Here is a 7940-nt window from a genome sequence, read left to right as displayed (position 1 = left end):
TCAGCCCATTTTTTGATATGATTATCTGTTTTGTGTGTGTTGAGTTTGAGAAGTTCTTTATAGATCCTGGATATCAACCTTTTGTCTGTACTGTCATTTGCAAATATCTTCTCCCATTCCGTGGGTTGCCTCTTTGTTTTGTTGACTATTTCCTTTGCTGTGCAGAAGCTTTTGAACTTGATGAAGTCCCAAAAGTTCATTTTTGCTTTTGTTTCCTTGGCCTTTGGAGACATATCTTGAAAGAAGTTGCTGTGGCTGATATCGAAGAGGTTACTGCCTATGTTCTCCTCTAGGATTCTGATGGATTCCTGTCTCACGTTGAGGTCTTTTATCCATTTCGAGTTTATCTTTGTGTACGGTGTGAGAGAATGGTTGAATTTCATTCTTCTACATATCGTTGTCCAGTTTTCCCAGCACCATTTATTGAAGAGACTGTCTTTTTTCCATTGAATATTTTTTCCTGTTTTGTCGAAGATTATTTGACCATAGAGTTGAGGGTCCATATCTGGGCTCTCCACTCTGTTCCACTGGTCTATGTGTCTGTTTTTATGCCAGTACCATGCTGTCTTGGTGATCACAGCTTTGTAGTAAAGCTTGAAATTGGGTAACGTGATGCCGCCAGTTTTGTTTTTGTTTTTCAACATTTCCTTAGCAATTCGGGGTCTCTTCTGACTCCATACAAATTTTAAGATTATTTGCTCCAGCTCTTTGAAAAATATCAGTTGAACTTTGATTGGAATGGCATTAAAAGTATAGATTGCTCTAGGCAGTATAGACATTTTAACAATGTTTATTCTTCCAATCCAAGAGCATGGAACAGTCTTCCATCTTTTTGTGTCTTCTTCAATTTCTTTCATGAGTGTTCTGTAGCTCCTAGAGTACAGATCCTTTACCTCTTTGGTTAGGTTTATTCCCAGGTATCTTATGGTTCTTGGTGCTATAGTAAATGGAATTGATTCTCTAATTTCCCTTTCTGTATTTTCATTATTATTGTATAAGAAAGCCACTGATTTTTGTACATTGACTTTGTATCCTGTCACGTTACTGAATTGCTGTATGAGTTCTAGTAGTTTAGGGGTGGAGTCTTTTGGGCTTTCCATGTAAAGAATCATGTCATTTGCAAAGAGAGAGAGATTGACTTCTTCATTGCCAATTTGGATACCTTTTATTTCTCTTTGTTGTCTGACTGCTGTTGCTAAGACTTCAAATACTATGTTGAACAAGAGTGGTGAGAGTGGGCATCCTTGTCGTGTTCCTGATCTCAACGAGAAGGCTGCAAGCTTTTCAAGATCAAAAGCTTCTGCACAGCAAAGGAAACAGTCAACAAAACAAAGAGGCAACACACAAAATGGGAGAGGATATTTGCAAATAGGAGTACAGATAAAAGGTTGATATCCAGGATCTGAATATCAGATCCAGAAGAACTCCTCAAACTCAACACACAAAAAACAGACAATCATATCAAGAAATGGGCAGAAGGGGGCACCTGGGGGGCTCGGTGGGTTAAGTCTCTGTCTTTGGCTCAGGTCATGATCTCAGGCTTCTGGTGATTGAGCCCCACATTAGGTTCTCTGCTCAGCGGAGATCCTGCTTCCCCTTATCTCTCTGCCTGCCTACTGTCATCTCTCTCTCTCTCTCTCTCTCTCTGTCAAATAAATAAATAAAATCTTTAAAAAAAAAAGAAATGGGCAGAAGATATGAACAGACACTTCTCCAATGAAGACATACAAATGGCTATCAGACACATGAAAAAATGTTCATCATCACTAGCCATCAGGGAGATTCAAATTAAAACCACATTGAGATACCACCTGACACCAGTTAGAATGGCCAAAATTAGCAAGACAGGAAACAACGTGTGTTGGAGAGGATGCGGAGAAAGGGGAACCCTCTCACACTGTTGGTGGGAATGCAAGTTGGTGCAGCTACTCTGGAGAACAGTGTGGAGATTCCTTAACAAATTAAAAATAGAGCTTCCCAATGACCCTGCAATTGCACTGCTGGGTATTTACCCCAAAGATACAGATGTAGTGAAAAGAAGAGCCATCTGTACCCCAATGTTTATTGCAGCAATGGCTACGGTCGCCAAACTGTGGAACGAACCAAGATGCCCTTCAACGGATGAATGGATAAGGAAGATGTGGTTCATATACCGAGGGAGTATTATGCCTCCATCAGAAAGGATGAATACCCAACTTTTGTAGCAACATGGATGGGACTGGAAGAGATTATGCTGAGGGAAATAAGTCAAGCAGAAAAAGTCAAGTGTCATATGGTTTCACTTATTTGTGGAGCATAACAAAAAACATGGCGGACATGGGGAGATGGAGAGGAGAAGGGAGTTGAGAGAAATTGGAAGGGGAGATGAACCATGAGAGACTATGGACTCTGAAAAACAAACTGAGGGTTTTAAAGGGGCATGGGGTGGGAGGTTGGTGGAACCGAATGGTGGGTAATAGGGAGGGCATGTATTGCATGGAGCACAGGCTGTGGTGCAAAAACAATGAATACTGTTACGCTGAAAAGAATTTTTAAAAAATTTAAACATTTAAAAAGTAAAGTTGTAAAGTAAAAAAAAAAAATGAGATCACCTAAAAGTCAAATAAAATACATAATGATTGTATTTGAGCATGTTGATGTACATTATGCTTATTGTTGTAAAGTATTGTCATGCTTACATTAACTTTCTGGAGAGAGGGAGAGACTGAGTGCTTGAATATAAGATAGGGGAGGGGCAGAGAGGAAGAGACAGAGAGGGAATCTCAAGGAGGCTCCATGCCCATTGTGGAACCCGATGCAGTGCTCCATCTTACAACACTGAGATCATGACTTGAGCCAAAATCGAGAGTTGGACACTTAACTGACTCCGCAACTCAGATGTCCCTGCCATGCTAACATGTTCTAGGGAGGTTTGGAATCATTGGAGTTTATCGAATAATCCTAATTTTTGAAGGAATTTTGCAAACTGGATCAGGAAAATTTTTGCAGTCTCATATTTTGTATTATTATACTTGACTAAGTAAAATGTATTTCATGTGTTGTTTTTCATTTAATGACAAATTTCTAATAAAGAAAAATTAGAATGGTTTCATATGATCGGTTTGGTAGTGTGGTTCCCTAAAATTTCTTTGTCCAAAAGTGTAAAATGTAAATAAGGAATGAAAGAATATTTTTTAAAAAGCCACATCTTATGAAAGTCTCTAAAGTTCTTGTCTAAAAAGTTATATAATGAAAAAAAAAAAAATTAAATAAGGGGTAATCAACTCTAATTATCAGTGGTTCCAGTGTATTTACTGCTGGACACAAAGAATTCTACTCATTAATTTAACAAGTGATTGTTGAGAAATTAGTATGAACCAGGCCACAGTTTAATTACTGGGGATGAAGTTGTTAGTAAAGAAGACGAAGCTGCTCTTCTTGTGAAGTATACATTCTAGGTAGGTAGGTAAATGAATAAACAAGCTAATGAACAAGTAAATAGAAATGTTGAGGAGTGATCAGGACTATGAAAATAAAGCAATTTGGGAACATGCTTATGGGGAGTGGGGAGACTATGATATGGTACCATTTAAGCAAAGACCTGAGGGAAGTGAGGAAGCTTTCTGAAAATTGGAAACAGCAAGTACAAATACCCTGAGGTAAGAGGGAGCATTGATTGTCCATGAATAGCAGGGAACTCAATGTGAGTGAAGTGGAAGGTACAAGTAGGAGAGTGGCAAGACATGACATAACTCATCTGAAAGCAAAGTGTCCCTGCATGAGGGAAACTAGTCACTTTGTAGTATTTCCAGAGAGAAAAATATAATATCATACTGTATTCATTTTACACAATTGAAGAGTTTGTATAGTTGAAGAAATTTTCAACAAACAAAAGTTCTTTGTTACCAATTGGTCATGTTTTCTTCTACTCTTGTTGTCTTGCTTTTGAAAATTATCCTGTGATCATACTTTTTCTAACAGTACTAAAGATAGAAAAATTAATTCCTTTGAAGTATTATACATTTGTAGCTCTAAATAAATGTAACCCTGAAAAGCATATATCTTTATTTAAAAATTTATGTAATTTTTTTTGTTAAAAAAATTTTTTTATTATGTTATGTTAGTCACCATTTAGTACCCCAGTAGTTTTTGATGTAGTGTTCCAAGATTCATTGTTGGTGTATAATATCCACTTCTTCATTGTGGACTCTTGAAAGTTTTTCAACTAGAGAAAAGAAAGTTAGACATAAATTTATATTCCAATACTTAAGTTGATTATTTGAACTTTTTTATTAGAAACTAGCCAGACTGCATCCAACTTCTTGAACAAATTCCCCATTCATAAGGGATTCTTGCATATGCTTCTATTTATGGGTTTGTGTATTCCATGGTTTACTTATAGGCTTCCATTGCCATATAGTAGAGTACATATACCATGTAATTAATAAGATTCATTATAAGCAGGGTCCCAAAATTCTTATGGAACCCCTTGGTCATCCTTGTTCAGATATCACATGTTTGGGATATTATTTCCTTTTTTATTCATTTTTTTAAAAGATTTTATTTTATTTGTTTGACAGAGAGAGATCACAAGTAGATAGAGAGGCAGGCAGAGAGAGAGAGAGAGGGAAGCAGGCTCCCTGCTGAGCAGAGAGCCCGATGCAGGACTCGATCCCAGGACCCCGAGATCATGACCCGAGCCAAAGGCAGTGGCATAACCCACTGAGCCACCCAGGTGCCCCTATTTCCTTTTTTAAGGGATAGACTTTGGAATAGGAAATGTTATCCCCCACCTCAGTAATTGAGGTGAGTGCAGGCATTAAAATGTCATGTGGTTCAGTCATATGTGGAATTCAGGAAACCAAACAAATGACCAAAGAAAACAAGTGACAAACAGAAACAGACTCTTAAATACAGAGAACTTGTGGTTGCCAGTTGGTGAGTTGGGTAGGGGGGTGGGTGAAACGAATTAAGGGGATTAAGAGGTCAAATATCCAGTTACAAAATAAATAAGTCATGGAGATGAAAAGTACAGCATAGGGAATATAGTCAGTAAGATGGCAATAATGGTGTTTGGTGACAGATGGTGTCTATAACTATTGTGGTGAGCACTGAGTAATGTATGGAATTGTTGAATCATTTGTACACCTGAACTAATATAACACTAGATGTTAATTATAATTTGAATTTAAAAATGTGAGTCATTACAAGTTGAAGATCTGAGAGGAATGAAAGTAGGTCACTGTGGATTCTACACTCTAAGAGGTAAATCCTAGAGACAATTTCACCTTCTCAACCACTTTCTTGAATGCAGTTTTAACCTCTTTGTTCCTCAGGCTATATACCAGGGGATTCAGCATGGGGATGACCATAGTGTAGAACACAGATATGATTTTGTCTGATTCCATGGAATGGGTGGAGCTGGGCTGGGAGTACATGAAGATGACTGTCCCATAGAAGATGGACACCATAGTGAGGTGAGAAGCACAGGTGGATAAAGCCTTCTGATATCCCTCAGCTGAGTGCATTTTCAAGATAGTAATAAAAATGGACAGGTAGGAAATCAAGATAATGAGGAGAGCAATAAGAATATTGAAACTTGCTACAACAACAAGAACCGGCTCACTGACATGTCTGTCAGAGCAAGAGAGAGCCATGACTGCGGGAACATCACAGAAAAAGTGATGGACTAGATTGGACATGCAGAAAGAGAGACTGAAAGTGTCCCGAATGTGGATGGAGGCATTTAGGAAACCACAAACGTAGGAGCCTATGGCAAGATGTGCACACACATTGGTTGTCATTATGGTGGTGTAATGTAGGGGTTTACACACAGCTGTGTAGCGGTCATAGGCCATTGAAGCCAAAAGTAGGTTTTCTGCAGTGGCAAAGGCTACAAAAAAGAACATCTAAGCAGCACATGCATTGTAGGAGATGACCTTGTCTCCTACAAGTAACCCAGCCATGACCTTGGGAGTGACAGCTCTAGAATAACAAAAGTCCACCAAAGACAGGTTACTGAGGAAAAAGTACATGGGCATGTGGAGATGGGAGTCCAAGAGAATCAGCACCATCATCCCCAGGTTCCCAACCACATTGATGAGGTAAATGAGGGTGAACACAATAAAGAGGGGGATCTGCAGCTCTGGGACATTGGTTAGTCCCAGCAGGAGGAATTCAGTCACTTCTGTGTTGTTTTCCATGGATGTTATTGGGGAATCACAGGAAGCCCTGTAGCAATGAGAAATAATGGTAGAGAGTCAAAAACAAAAAGGCAATTTACGTGTAATTCAAACAGATAACTGAAGAGAAAGAGAGAGAGAGAGACAAAGAGAGAGGAGAAAGAAAGAGAAAAGAAAGAAAGTTGATAAATGTGCATTTTTTCATTATAGCAGTAATTCTTCAAAATTATTCAAGTCTCTAGTATGAACTTGACAAAGACATTTAATGCATGAAATAATTACCTATATAGTTATACACTGATGAAACTAAAGGATCTTTCTGGATCATTTCCCACCATCTAAATTTTGTAAACTTGTAAACGGAGATGTGGAAAAAGGAATGTCTTGATCAAGATGGCAGGACTGGAATCAAATATACCTGTCATTTCAGTTCCACGAGCTTGTAAATTTTGATACTTCTATGTTGTTCGTGTCCAAGAACTGTTCTACACAATATGTATGTATCTATTTTCACAAAATAACCCACAAGATTGAATAGCAATTAAGCCCATTTAAATTATGAGGCACAGGGATTGATTAATATATCTAATTTATAAAATTATTACTGCCAAAACCAAGTTTTATACCCAACGATTTGTTCTTTAGGCCACTGGTTTTAATTTTAAAACACTGAGCTTACTTGGAATACTGCATCAAAAACTAATGATGTGTTTTATGGTGACTAACATAACACAATAAAACAAATGCAAAATATATACTATGGAGTATTATGCCTCCATCAGAAAGGATGAATACCCAACTTTTGTATCAACGTGGTCAGGACTGGAACAGATCATGCTGAGTGAAATAAGTCAAGCAGAGAGAGTCAATTATATGGTTTCGCTTATTTGTGGAGCATAAAAAATAACATGGAAGACAAGGGGAGATGGAGAGGAGAAGGGAGTTGGGGGAAACAGGAGGGGGAGATGAACCATGTGAGACTGTGGACTTTGAAAAACAATCTGAGGGTTTTGGAGGAATGGGAGGTGGAAGGTTGGGTTAGCCTGGTGGTGGGGATTATGGAAGACATGTATTGCATGGAGCACTGAGTTTGGTGCATAAGCAATGAATTCTGGAACACTGAAAAGAAATTAAAAAATAAATAAAATTTTTTAAAAATGCAACAGGTCTCTGAAATATAAACAAATAAATAAACCACTGAGTTTAACTCAATTTATAGCTACTCATTGTCTCCATTGTCCCAAAATCAGTGTTTAGAGCTTTATACTTAGGTAACTGAGGCATATAAGCAGAGTAGATGTAGTGCGCCAACAGGAGCTGTAAGGGTGTAAACAACCAGCAGAGGCAATTCAGAGAGCAAGGCACAACATTCAGTGTAGAGTTTGGACTCTGGGAAGAGGTGCACATTATCCCTATCATTGACTACTGAAGGGTCATTAGTTTCAACCTTGGTACCTGGACCTGATTTTCTCCATATACAAAATGAAGATTGTCATGAGATCTACATCAAAGTATTGTTTTGCTTTTTAGTTTTTTTTTTAATTCAACTTTTAATTTAAATTCTGATTAGTTAACAAATATGGTAAAATTGGTTTCAGGTGTAGAACTTAGTAATTTATCACTTATATAAAACATCCAATGCTTACAAGTGCCCTCCTTAATACCCATCACCCACTTAGCCTATCCACTGCCCACCTTCTGCCATCAACCCTCAGTTTGTTCTCCATCATTAAGAGTCTCTTCTGGTTTGTCTCTCTCTCTCTCTCTCTCTCTCTCTCT

At 38.1% G+C, this 7940-nt stretch overlaps 1 pseudogene; it reads right to left on the bottom strand.

Moving 5' to 3' along the window:
* Positions 1–5237: 5237 nt before the first annotated feature.
* LOC123949201 lies at positions 5238–6185 on the bottom strand (annotated as a pseudogene).
* Between the last annotated feature and the right edge of the window lie 1755 nt (positions 6186–7940).

The sequence above is a fragment of the Meles meles genome, chromosome 8 (assembly GCF_922984935.1).
Source record: "Meles meles chromosome 8, mMelMel3.1 paternal haplotype, whole genome shotgun sequence".
Taxonomy (NCBI): domain Eukaryota; kingdom Metazoa; phylum Chordata; class Mammalia; order Carnivora; family Mustelidae; genus Meles; species Meles meles.
This window is presented reverse-complemented; position numbering and strand designations above follow the sequence as displayed.